Source organism: Triticum urartu, chromosome 6A (assembly GCF_056163025.1).
Source record: "Triticum urartu cultivar PI428250 chromosome 6A, HENAU_Tu73, whole genome shotgun sequence".
NCBI lineage: Eukaryota > Viridiplantae > Streptophyta > Magnoliopsida > Poales > Poaceae > Triticum > Triticum urartu.
Window position 1 is genome coordinate 365,222,672 of NC_141878.1, and position 15,075 is coordinate 365,237,746.

Here is a 15,075-nt window from a genome sequence, read left to right on the forward strand (position 1 = left end):
ACCTGGATGCTCATATTGGTTCCTACATATACTATGAACATCTTTATCGGTCAAACCGCATAACGATATACGTTGTTCCCTTTGTCATCGGTATGTTACTTGTCCGAGATTCGATCGTCGGTATCTCAATACCTAGTTCAATCTCGTTACCAGCAAGTCTCTTTTACTTGTTCCGTAATGCTACATCCCATAACTAACTCATTAGCTACATTGCTTGCAAGGCTTATAGTGATGTACATTACCAAGAGGGCCTAGAGATACCTCTACGACAATCGGAGTGACAAATCCTAATCTTGATCCATGCCAACTCAACAAACACCATCGGAGACACCTGTAGAGCACCTTTATAATCACCCAGTTACGTTGTGACATTTGGTAGCACACAAAGTGTTCCTCCGGTATTCAGGAGTTGCATGATCTCATAGTCATAGGAACATGTATAGTTATGGAGAAAGCAATAGCAACAAACTAAACGATCATCGTGCTAAGCTAACGGATGGGTCAAGTCAATCACATCATTCTCTAATGATGTGATCCTGTTAATCAAATGACAACTCATGTCTATGGTTAGGAAACATAACCATCATTGATTCAACAAGCTAGTCAAGTAGAGGCAAACTAGTGACACTTCGTTTGTTTATGTATTCACACATGTACTAAGTTTCCAGTTAATACAATTCTAGCATGAATAATAAACATTTATCATGGTATAAGGAGATATAAATAACAACTTTATTATTGCCTCTAGGGCATATTTCCTTCAGTCTCCCACTTGCACTAGAGTCAATAATCTAGATTACATTGTAATGATTCTAACACCCATGGAGTCTTGGTGCTGATCATGTTTTGCTCATGAGAGAGGCTTAGTCAACGGGTCTGCAACATTTAGATTCGTATGTATCTTGCAAATCTATATGTCTCCCTCCTTGACTTGATCGCGGATGGAATTGAAGCGTCTCTTGATGTGCTTGGTTCTCTTGTGAAATCTGGATTCCTTTGCCAAGGCAATTGCACCAGTATTGTCACAAAAGATTTTCATTGGACCCGATGCACTAGGTATGACACCTAGATCGGATATGAACTCCTTCATACAGACTCCTTCATTTGCTGCTTCTGAAGCAGCTATGTATTCCGCTTCACACGTAGATCCCGCCATGACGCTCTGCTTAGAACTACACCAACTAACAACTCCACCATTTAATAAAAACACGTATCCGGTTTGTGACTTAGATTCATCCGGATCAGTGTCAAAGCTTGCATCGACGTAACCGTTTACGACGAGCTCTTTCTCACCTCCATATACGAGAAACATATCCTTAGTCCTTTTTAGGTATTTTAGGATATTCTTGACGGATGTCCAGTGATCCACTCCTGGATTACTTTGGTACCTCCCTGCTAAACTTATAGCAAGGCACACATCAGGTCTGGTACACAGCATTGCATACATGATAGAGCCTATGGCTGAAGCATAGGGAACACCTTTCATTTTCTCTCTATCTTCTGCAGTGGTTGGGCATTGAGTCTGACTCAAGTTCACACCATGTAATACAGGCAAGAACCCTTTCTTTGCCTGATCCATTTTGAACTTCTTCAAAACTTTATCAAGGTATGTGCTTTGTGAAAGTCCAATCAAGCGTCTTGATCTGTCTCTATAGATCTTGATGCCCAATATATAAGCAGCTTCACCGAGGTCTTCCATTGAAAAATTCTTATTCAAGTATCCTTTTATGCTATTCAGAAATTCAGTGCCATTTCCGATCAACAATATGTCATCTACATATAATATCAGGAATGCTACAGAGCTCCCACTCACTTTATTGTAAATAAAGGCTTCTCCAAAATTATGTACAAAACCATATGCTTTGATCACACTATCAAAGCGTATATTCCAACTCCGAGAGGCTAGCACCAGTCCATAAATGGATCGCTAGAGTTTGCACACTTTGTTAGCACATTTTGGATCGACAAAACCTCCTGGTTGCATCATATACAACTCTTCTTTAAGGTATCCATTAAGGAATGCAGTTTTGACATCCATTTGCCAAATTTCATAATCATAAAATGCGGAAATTGCTAACATGATTCGGATGGACTTAAGCATCGCTACGGGTGGGAAGGTCTCACCGTAGTCAACTGCTTGAACTTGTCTAAAACCTTTTGCAACAAGTCGAGCTTTGTAGACAGTAATATTACCATCAACGTCAGTCTTCTTCTTGAAGATCCATTTATTCTCTATGGCCTGCCGATCATCGGGCAAGTCAACCAAAGTCCATACTTTGTTCTCATACATGGATCCCATCTCAGATGTCAAGGCCTCAAGCCATTTTGTGGAATCTGGCCTCATCATCGCTTCCTCATAGTTCGTAGGTTTGTCATGGTCAAGTTACATGACTTCCAGAACAGGATTACCGTACCACTCTGGTGCGAATCTTACTCTGGTTGACCTACGAGGTTCGGTAGTAACTTGATCAGAAGTTTCATGATCATCATCATTAGCTTCCTCACTTACTGGTGTAGGAATCACTGGAACTGATTTCAGTGATGAACTACTTTCCAATAAGGGAGAAGGTACAATTACCTCGTCAAGTTCTACTTTCCTCCCGCTCACTTCTTTCGAGAGAAACTCCTTCTCTAGAAAGGATCCATTCTTAGCAACCAATATCTTGCCTTCGGATCTATGATAGAAGGTGTACCCAACAGTCTCCTTTGGGTATCCTATGAAGACACATTTCTCCGATTTGGGTTCAAGCTTATCAGGTTGAAGCCTTTTCACATAAGCATCGCAGCCCCAAACTTTAAGAAACGACAACTTGGGTTTCTTGCCAAACCACAATTCATAAGGAGTCGTCTCGACGGATTTAGATGGTGCCCTATTTAACGTGAATGCAGCCGTCTTTAAAGCATAACCCCAAAACGATAGCGGTAAATCAGTGAGAGACATCATAGATCGCACCATATCTAATAAAGTGCGGTTACGACGTTCAGACACACCATTACATTGTGGTGTTCCAGGCGGCGTGAGTTGCAAAACTATTCCACATTGTTTCAAATGAAGTCCAAACTCATAACTCAAATACTCACCTCCACGATCAGATCATAGAAACTTGATTTTCTTGTTACGATGATTTTCCACTTCACTCTGAAATTCTTTGAACTTTTCAAATGTTTTATACTTATGTTTCATCAAGTAGATATACCCATATCTGCTCAAATCATCTGTGAAGGTGAGAAAATAACGATATCCGCCACGAGCTTCAATGTTCATTGGACCACATACATCAGTATGTATGATTTCCAATAACTCTGTTGCTTGCTCCATTGTTCCGGAGAACGGAGTTTTAGTCATCTTGCCCATGAGGCATGGTTTGCAAGTACCAAGTGATTCATAATCAAGTGATTCCATAAGTCCATCAGAGTGGAGTTTCTTCATGCGCTTTACACCAATATGACCTAAACGGCAGTGCCAGAAATAAGTTGCACTATCATTATCAACTCTGCATCTTTTGGCTTCAATACTATGAACATGTGTATCACTACTATCAAGATTTAGTAAAAAATAGACCACTCATCAAGGGTGCATGACCATAAAAGATATTACTCATATAAATAGAACAACCATTATTCTTTGATTTAAATGAATAATCGTCTTGCATTAAACAAGATCCAGATATAATGTCCATGCTCAACGCTGGCACCAAATAACAATTATTCAGGTCTAAAACTAACCCCGAAGGTAGATGTAAAGGTAGCGTGCCGACGGCGATCACATCGACTTTGGAACCATATCCCACGCGCATCGTCACCTCGTCCTTAGCCAATCTTCGCTTAATCCATAGCCCCTGTTTCGAGTTGCAAATGTTAGCAACTGAACCAATATCAAATACCCAGGCACTACTTCGAGCATTAGTAAGGTACACATCAATAACATGTATATCAAATATACCTTTCACTTTGCCATCCTTCTTATCCGCCAAATACTTGGGGCAGTTCCGCTTCCAGTGACCAGTTCCTTTGTAGTAGAAGCACTCAGTCTCAGGCTTAGGTCCAGACTTGGGTTTCTTCACTTGAGCAGCAACTGGCTTGCTGTTCTTTTTGAAGTTTCCCTTCTTCCCTTTACCCTTTTTCTTGAAAATGGTGGTCTTATTGACCATCAACACTTGATGCTCTTTCTTGATTTCTACCTCCGCATCCTTTAGCATTGCAAAAAGCTCGGGAATCGCCTTATCCATCCCTTGCATATTATATTTCATCATGAAGCTCTTGTAGCTTGGTGGCAGTGATTGAAGAACTCTGTCAATGACACTATCATCAGGAAGATTAACTCCCAGTTGAGTCAAGTGGTTGTGGTACCTAGACATTCTGAGTATATGTTCACTGACGGAACTATTCTCCTCCATCTTGCAGCCGTAGAACTTATTGGAGACTTCACATCTCTCAATCCGGGCATTTGCTTGAAATATTAACTTCAACTCCTGGAACATCTCATATGCCCCATGACGTTCAAAACGTCGTTAAAGTCCCGGTTCTAAGCCGTAAAGCATGGCACACTGAACTATCGAGTAGTCATCTGCTTTGCTCTGCCAGGTGTTCATAACATCTGGCGTTGCTCCTGCAGTGGGTTTGTCACCTAGCAGTGCTTCCAGGACGTAATTCTTCTGTACAGCAATGAGGATAATCCTCAAGTTACGGACCCAGTCCGTGTAGTTGCTACCATCATCTTTCAACTTAGTTTTCTCTAGGAATGCATTAAAATTCAACGGAACAACAGCACGGGCCATCTATCTACAACAACATAGACATGCAAAATACTATTAGATACTAAGTTCATGATAAATTAAAGTTCAATTAATCAAATTACTTAAGAACTCCCACTTAGATAGACATCTCTCTAATCATCTAAGTGACCACGTGATCCATATCAACTAAACCATGTCCGATCATCACGTGAGATGGAGTAGTTTTCAATGGTGAACATCACTATGTTGATCATATCTACTATATGATTCACGCTCGACCTTTCAGTCTCCAGTGTTCCGAGGCCATATCTGCATATGCTAGACTCGTCAAGTTTAACCCGAGTATTCCGCGTGTGCAAAACTGGCTTGCACCCATTGTATGTGAACGTAGAGCTTATCACACCCGATCATCACTGGTGTCTCGGCACGACGAACTGTAGCAACGGTGCATACTCAGGAAGAACACTTATACCTTGAAATTTAGTGAGAGATCATCTTATAATGCTACCGCCGAACTAAGCAAGATAAGATGCATAAAGGATAAATATCACATGCAATCAATATAAGTGATATGATATGGCCATCATCATCTTGTGCCTTTGATCTCCATCTCCAAAGCACCGTCATGATCACCATCGTCACCGGCTTGACACGTTGATCTCCATCGAAGTATCATTGTCGTCTCGCCAACTATTGCTTCTACGGCTATCGCTACCGCTTAGTGATAAAGTAAAGCAATTACATGGCGATTGCATTTCATACAATAAAGCGACAACCATATGGCTCCTGCCAGTTGCCGATAACTGTGTTACAAAACATGATCATCTCATACAATAAAATTTAGCATCATGTCTTGACCATATCACATCACAACATGCCCTGCAAAAACAAGTTAGACGTCCTCTACTTTGTTGTTGCAAGTTTTACGTGGCTGCTGCGGGCTGAGCAAGGACCGTTCTTACCTATGCATCAAAAACCACAACGCGGTGTAGTGCTACCTCTTGAGCACTGCGTTGGATTTCCCCGAAGAGGAGAGGATGATGCAGCAAAGTAGCGTAAGTATTTCCCTCAGTTTTTGAGAACCAAGGTATCAATCCAGTAGGAGGCTACGCACGAGTCCCTCGTACCTACACAAAAACAATAGCTCAACGCAACCAACGCGCTTAGGGGTTGTCAATCCCTTCACGGTCACTTACGAAAGTGAGATCTGATAGAGATGATAAATAATATTTCTGGTATTTTTGGTATAGAGATGCAAAGTGAAAAGTAAAAGGCAAAGTAAAAAAGCAAAGCAATAATAAAGTGATGGAGATTGATATGATGAGAAAGAGACCCGGGGGCCATAGGTTTCACTAGTGGCTTCTCTCAAGAGCATAAGTATTCTACGGTGGGTGAACAAATTACTGTTGAGCAATTGACAGAATTGAGCATAGTTATGAGAATATCTAGGTATGATCATGTATATAGGCATCACGTCCGAGACAAGTAGGCCGACTCCTGCCTGCATCTACTACTATTACTCCACTCATCGACCGCTATCCAGCATGCATCTAGAGTATTAAGTTAAAAACAGAGTAACGCCTTAAGCAAGATGACATGATGTAGAAGGATAGTTTCATGCAATATGATAAAAACCCCATCTTGTTATCCTCGATGGCAACGATACAATACGTGCCTTGCTGCCCCTTCTGTCACTGGGAAAGGACACCGCAAGATCGAACCCAAAGCTAAGCACTTCTCCCATGGCAAGAACTACCAAACTAGTAGGCCAAACCAAACTGATAATTCGAAGAGTCTTGCAAAGATAACCAATCATACATAAAAGAATTCAGAGAAGATTCAAATATTATTCATAGATAGACTTGATCATAAACCCACAATTCATCGGTCTCAACAAACACAACGCAAAAAGAAGATTACATTGAATAGATCTCCATGAGAGAGGGGGAGAACATTGTATTGAGATCCAAAAAGAGAGAAGAAGCCATCTCGCTACTAACTATGGACCCGTAGGTCTGAAGTAAACTACTCACACTTCATCGGAAGGGCTTGGATGATGATGTAGAAGCCCTCCGTGATCGATGCCCCCTCCGGCGGAGCTCCGAAACAGGCCCCAAGATGGGATCTCGTGGATACAGAAAGTTGCGGCAGTGGAATTAGGTTTTTGGCTCCATATCTGATCGTTTGGGGGGTACGTGGATATATATAGGAGGAAGGAGTACGTCGGTGGAGCTTCGAGGGGCCCACGAGGCAGGGGGCGCGCCCTAGGGGGGGGCGCCCTCCACCCTCGTGGCCGCCTCGTGGCTTTCTTGACGGAGGGTCCAAGTCTCTTGGATCTTATCTGATGAGAAAATCACATTTCTGAAGGTTTCATTCCGTTTGGACTCAGTTTGATATTCCTCTTCTTCGAAACCCTAAAACAGGCAAAAAACAGCAATTCTGGGCTGGGCCTCCGGTTAATATGTTAGTCCCAAAAATAATATAAAAGTGGATAATAAAGCCCAATAATGTCCAAAACAGTAGATAATATAGCATGGAGCAATAAAAAATTATAGATACGTTGGAGACGTATCAAGCATCCCCAAGCTTAATTCCTGCTCGTCTCGAGTAGGTAAATGATAAAAACAGAATTTTTGATGCGGAGTGCTACTTGGCATAATTTCAATGCAAAATTTCTTAATTGTGGTATGGATATTCAGATTAGAAAGATTCAAGACAAAAGTTCATACTGACATAAAGAATAATAACACTTCAAGCATACTAATAAAGTAATTATGTCTTCTCAAAATAACATGGCCAAAGAAAGTTATCCCTACAAAATCATATAGTCTGGCTATGCTCTATCTTCACCACACAAAGTATTTAAATCATGCACAACCCCGATGACAAGCCAAGCAATTGTTTCATACTTTTGACATTTTCATAACTTTTTCGATCTTCACGCAATACATGAGCGTGAGCCATGGATATAGCACTATATGTGGAATAGAATGGTGGTTGTGGAGAATACAAAAAGGGAGAAGATAGTCTCACATCAACTAGGCGTATCAACGGGCTATGGAGATGCCCATCAATAGATATCAATGTGAGTGAGTAGGGATTGCCATGCAACGCATGCACTAGAGCTATAAGTATATGAAAGCTCAACAAAAGAAACTAAGTGGATGTGCATCCAACTCGCTTGCTCATGAAGACCTAGGGAATTTTGAGGAAGACCATCATTGGAATATACAAGACAAGTTCTATAATGAAAATTTCCCACTAGTATATGAAAGTGACAGAATGAGAGACTCTCTATCATGAAGATCATGGTGCTACTTTGAAGCACAAGTGTGGTAAAAGGATACTAACATTGTCCCTTCTCTCTTTTTCTTTCATTTTTTGGGCCTTCTCTTTTTTATGGCCTCTTTTTTTTCATCCGGAGTCTCATCCCGAGTTGTGGGGGAATCATAGTCTCCATCATCCTTTCCTCACTTGGGACAATGCCCTAAAAATGATAATCATCACACTTTTTATTTTTCTTACAACTCAATACTTAGAACAAAATATGACTCTATATGAATGCCTCCGGCGGTGTACCGGGATATGCAATGAATCAAGAGTGACATGTATGAAAGAAATATGAACGGTGGCTTTGCCACAAATACGATGTCAACTACATGATCATGCTAGCAATATGACAATGATGGAGCATGTCATAATGAACGGAACAGTGGAAAGTTGCATGGAAATATATCTCGGAATGGCTATGGAAATGCCATGATAGGTAGGTATGGTGGCTGTTTTGAGGAAGGTATTTGGTGGGTGTATGATACCAAGTGTGCGGTATTAGAGAGGCTAGCAATGGTAGAAGGAAGGAAAGTGCATATAATCCATGGACTCAACATTAGTCATAAAGAACTCATATACTTATTGCAAAAATCTAGAAGTTATCAAAGCAAAGTATTACGCGCATCCTCCTAGGGGGATAGATTGGTAGAAAAAGACCATCGGTCGTCCCCGACCGCCACTCATAAGGAAGACAATCAATAAATAAATCATGCTCTGACTTCATCACATAACGGTTCACCATACGTGCATGCTACGGGAATCACAAACTTTAACACAAGCATTTCTCAAATTCACAACTACTCAACCAAGATGACTCTAATATCACCATCCTCATATCTCAAAACAATTATCAAGCATCAATTTTTTTTCTTAGTATTCAACGCACTCAAAAGGAAGTTTTACAAATCTTGAATACCAAGCATATTATTTTTAAGCAAATTACCATGCTATTAAGACTCTCAAAATAATCTAAGTGAATCATGAGTGATCAATAGTTTATATAAAACAAATCCACCGTCGTGCTCTAAAAGATATAAGTGAAGCACTAGAGCAAAATTATATAACTCAAAAGATATAAGTGCAGCACATAGAGTATTCTATCAAATTCCAAATTATGTATGGCTCTCTCAAAAGGTGTGTAGAGCAAGGATGATTGTGGTAGACTAACAAGCAAAGACTCAAATCGTAAAAGACGCTCCAAGAAAAACACATATCATGTGGTGAATAAAAATATAGCTCCAAGTAAAGTTACCGATAGAAGTAGACGAAAGAGGGGATGCCTTCCGGGGCATCCCCAAGCTTTGGCTTTTAGGTGTCCTTAGATTATCTTGGGGGTGCCATGGGCATCCCCAAGCTTAGGCTCTTGGCACTCCTTGTTCCATAATCCATCAAATCTTTACCCAAAACTTGAAAACTTCACAACACAAAACTTAAAGTAGAAAATCTCGTGAGCTCTATTAGCGAAAGAAAACAAAAGGCCACTTCAAGGTACGATAATGAACTCATTCTTTATTTACATGGGTGTTATACCTACTGTATTCCAGCTTGTCTATGGTTTATAAACTATTTTATTAGCCATAGATTCATCAAAATAAGCAAACAACACACGAAAAACAGAATCTGTCAAAAACAGAATAGTCTGTAGTAATCTGTAGCTAGCGCAAGATCTGGAACCCTAAAAATTCTAAAATAAATTGCTGGACGTGAGGAATTTATCTATTAATCATCTGCAAAAAGAATTAACTAAATATCTGTAACGCCCACGATGTGGCTATATCTCCCACGTGTCGAAGCACGACTTAGAGGCATAACCGGATTGTAAGCAATGTCACAAGTGGGGTAATCTTCACACAACCCATGTACTGAATAAGAAAAGAGGTACCTAGTTGACTTACAATCGCCACATCACACAATGCACAAATATATCATTACATTCATCCAGATACAATCAAGGTCCGACTATGGTACCAAAATAAAGACAACCCCAAATGCATAATGTCCCTGATCTCCCCAACTGGGCTCCACTACTGATCGTCTGGAAAGGAAACGTAGTATCGACCTGAGTCCTCATCGAACTCCCACTTGAGCTCAGTCGAATCTCATGGAATGGTATCATCGGTCCCTGCATCTGGTTTTGGAAGTAATCTGTGAGTCACAGGGACTCATCAATCTCACACCCTCGCGATCAAGACTATTTAAGCTTATAGGTAGGGTAAAAGTATGAGGTGGAGCGGCAGCAAGCACTAGCATATATGGTGGCTAACATACGCAAATGAGAGCGAGAAGAGAAAGCAAGGCACGAACGACAAACTATGATTAAGAAGTGATCCTAGAACAACCTACGTTCAAGCATAACTCGAGACCGTGTTCTCTTCCCGGACTTCGCCGAAGAGAGACCATCACGGCCACACACTCTGTTGATTCATTTTAATTAAGTTAAGCCAGACATTAACAAATTCCCATCTGCCCATAACCGCGGGCACGACTTTCGAAAGATCAAATCCCTGCAGGGGTGTCCCAACTTAGCCCATCACAAGCTCTCACAGTCAACGAAGGATATTCCTTCTCCCAAGACAACCCGATCAGACTCGGAATCCCGGTTACAAGACATCTCGACAATGGTAAAGCTAAAGCAGCAAAGCCACCCGAATGTGCCAACAAATCCCGATAGGAGCTGCACATATCTCGTTCTTAGGGCACACCGGATGAGCCACACGTCGGGTTGGCATAGACCCTGGTTGCCCAGGGGGCGCCGGACATCGCTCAGGTTGGACCAACGCTTAGAGAAGCACTGGCCCGGGGGGGGGGGGGGTTAAAATAAAGATGACCCTTGAGTCCGTGAAACCCAAGGGAAAAAGGCTAGGTGGCAAGTGGTAAAACCAAGGTTGGGCCTTGCTGGAGGAGTTTTATTCAAGGCGACCTGTCAAGGGGTTCCCATTATAACCCAACCGTGTAAGGAATGCAAAATTAAGGAACATAACTGTAACATCCCAAATTTGCAATTTGGAATGTTATACCCTAGATCATCATGCATAGCATATTTTCATGCATTTTGGTTGATCCTAGAAATTTCACGCAACTCAAGGACCTTCGGAGAGAGAGTTGGAGATTTCGTTATTTTCATATTTGAGAGTTTTCTCGAATTTGAAAAGAGGATCATTTGATTTATTTATTTCATCTTCAAACAATTTTCCGATATCAAAAAAAATATAAGAGAGGGAATAATATGACTTTCCCAAAATTTAGGAAAAAATGAAGATTTAATGAATAAGTCAAATTTTGGATTTTCCGGAGTTTTGTTTGTTTTATTTGGATAGGGAAAAATGCGTGTTTTCAAAAATTGCATTTTTGGTCCGGAGTAAAGTTCATTTTGTTCGGCTCATTTTTAGGAGTCGGAGAAAATTTACTTTAGAAATTTTGGAGCCCGTTTAGATTTTCTTTTCTGTGCTTTTCTGCGCGCGAAACCGTTTAAAAAAATCCAGCAGGCCAGCCGGGCCAAAGGCCCAGCCAGCCACCGCCCCAGCCTCCCGTGCGCCAGGCGCCAGGCGCAGGAGCGCCAGGCCGCCGCCTCCCCTCGCTCAAGCCGAGTCCTAAAAGGACTCTGGCCGGTTAGCCCCTCCCCTTTCCTTTGTTTCGTTTTCCTTTTCTTCTCTATTTCTTGTCCCCTACCCCAAGTTTTCTCCTCCCCTCCCCAATATAAATACCCCAACACCCCCCCTCTAAACCCATCAAATCAAACCCCAAGCCCCAAGCCCCAAGCCCTCCACCGCACCCCACCCCGCGCCCTACACCGCCGCCGCGCCACCCCACACCCGCGCCGCCGCCCTTGTGCCCTAGCACCGCCGCCGCACCTTGCCCACGCCGCCGCCGCCCTATGCCACGCCGTCGGAGCCCCTCGCCGGAGGTTGCCCCGCGTCTCTTTTCCTCGGATCGTTTTCTTCTAATCGTTTCGATTCTTTTCTTCTCTTCTGATTCGTTTTCTAGATTGGTTTTTCGTTTCGGTTTTCTTCTTCGAAACCCTAGATCGGATTCGTTTTCTTTTCCGATTTAGTTGCCTTTGGACCGTTCGCTGGACCGTTCGTCCTAACGAACGTGATCACCGGATTCTTCTAGGTTAACGAATGTCCGTTCGTATAACCGTTCTTCTTTTTCTTTCTCGTCGGGTTTATTCCGCGATCGCGATCTCAGATCCGATCTTCGTTCTAGTTTATCTTCTCGCTCGTTTATCGGAATCAGGTGATTCAAGCGCCTGGAGTTTCGTTTCGAAACCGCCGTTCTGTCTAATCAACTTAAATAAGTTTTTGCTACGGTAAAATATGACCTAGTTTCAACTTGCTAGAACCGAGTTGTTTTTCTTCCGCCGTTTGTTTTCCGTTTCTTTGTTCGGTTCGTTCTCTCTTTGCAACCGGAGTTCTTAAGTTGAACTTTCTGGTTCATTCTCTTGTTTGAGTTTTACCTGTGCATTAGATGAGTACTTATTGTATGCTTGTTGTTTGTCTGCGATAGATCACCCGGATTGCGCCGCCTGTTACTTCGAAACCCTAGGTCTCGCGGATCATCAGCAAGGCAAGTAACACTTTGATCATACCTTTTCTACAACCCATGTTTTATTGCATTAGATCAATCCTCTCACACTGCATGATTAGGATCTAATTAAATTGTGGGATGGGAAGTAGATGAGGTAGTACCTATTACCTGTATTACTATGAAACCTTTGGGAGTTACTTCTACGTTTGCTTATTATGCCATGCTATGCTAGTAGATGTGGATTGGGTGAGTGATATCCATGACAGATGTGAGTTGATAATTTTAATGGTTTATCTAAGGTGGCAACTTAAACACACATCTGGGTGGATTGAGGCACCTGATGTCTATCAGGACTTGCCTATTTTTTTTTGGACCGCCACCCAGGCTCAAAGGGATCATAAGATCTTTCATGCTAGAAACTTCCGTGTGCAGCCACAAGCCATTATGGGCTCTGGCATAGTTGACTAAGTCGTGCGAACTCTTACGGGTAGGCTAGCAGATGTAGGGGTTGTAGGTGGTACGGTCTACCCACATGTAAGGTGCTAGCGCTTCTGAAAGACTGTGTCTCGGTCATCCGTCTTCTCAAACACCATGTAGTGCGAGAAACCAAACGGAGGCGATCGAGTCTTGTGGGGAAAAGTGCGCAAACCTCTGCAGAGTGTACAAAACTAATCATGATTAGCCGTGTCCCCGGTTATGGACAACTTGAGTATCTAGTACTTGAATATCATGTGAATCTCATCATGTTACTTCTAATTAATGTTGTTGGGTTTTAATTGTTCACTTAATTGGGATCGGAATGCTGTCAACCATTCCCGATGTTTAACAACTACCATGATAGTTAAATAAATTTATTCCTTTGCAGTAGGGAAAAACTGGCTTTACGCAAAACTGTAACCATAGAGCTTTCCACCAGCCATATATGCATATAGTATAGCTGTTTCATTCCATTACTCTCTATGTGTTACTTTGCCAACATATTCCATGTGCTGACCCGTTTTCGGGCTGCAACTTCTCATGTTGCAGACTTTTCAGACGACGAGTAAGGTGCTTTTAGGTCGTGGTTCTATACTCAGTGATGCCGTTGGAGTTGATGGACCCATTTATCTTCCGAGTCTTCCGCTGTTATCGTTATTAGATGGCCTTAAGCCATATTTATTGTAATAAGTTCTCTTTGAGACAATGATGTAATAAGTGTGTGATTGCCACTCTGCTATAAATCCTTCGATGTATTGTGTGGTGTCAGCATTACTGACCCAGGGATGACACCCGAGCATAGTAGACTTGATCCATTCGGGTCGGGTCGCCACAGAGATGGTATCAGAGCACACGCTGACTATAGGACACGACCACTAAGTTAAAGCCATAGATTACCATTCTCTTCTCATTTTCTAACTCCTCATCTTTTCTACTCTTTTAGGATGACGCACGCGAAGATTAAGTATGCTCAACCGGATGAAGGCACACCAATTGGATTTCACCTGAAGGAAGTCACCAAGTACCTGAACATTGGATTACCAAGCTTCACGGGAACCTTCAACGCCACTCTGCCTGAAGAGGAGCGCTGGAAGATTCAAGCTCACGTTCCGGGAAGAACATTCGCGCCAATCACGAAGCCCATAGATAGTGTTTTCAATGCACCAACCTGGAGTCTGGGAAAGAGCATGGCAGCTCATATCACCATAGGACGCATTGGAGAAGTTTACCAAGAAGACCTCAAGGACACTATCTACCAGATTTGCGGACGCCGAGATGAACAATGGGAGTTAGTCAGCACCAAGAAGGATAGATCCATTGCATCTTTCATCCAGGAGTTAAACCAGCACATTCGACGCCACGAAAACCAGATGTGCAATGATATGATAGAGTTGAAGAATGCGAAGGCAAGGATCATCGAGCTAGAAGGAGAACTGAAGTCTACACGCAAGGACTACATGGACGAGATCGTAGCTCTAGCAAGACACAATGGCGATCTTAAGCAGGAGATTGAAGAACTCAAGAGGAAGTTAGCATCCAAGGAGGAAGACGAGTACGTCGCATGTACGGACAACTACATCATCATCGACGACACCGATTCGGATCCAAGTGAACCCGACTTTGAAGACGAAGCTAGAGCAGATATCATGGAGTCTTCCACCGGTTCAAATTTCTAGATGACCACCAAATAGTAGTAGTATTTCCCCCATGTAAACATTAGTTTGAGCACTTTTGCGATAGTTTTAGATCGTTTGTAAGCCCTTGTTTGATTGAATGAAGTGATTTTGTGTGCATTTGCTCATGTGCATTTGGGTAGTGTTTTCTCTTTAGACCTCACTCTATTCTCAATTCTTGTCTTTTCTAAACCCTCAGATGCCTCCGAGACGTGACCCCAGTTACCATTAAGGATTGGTAACTATGTTTCCCTCAGACCTAATAGTATTGGAATCTCAAGGATTGGATGTGACATTAGGCATGGATTGGTTATCAAAGTATGAAGGGAATA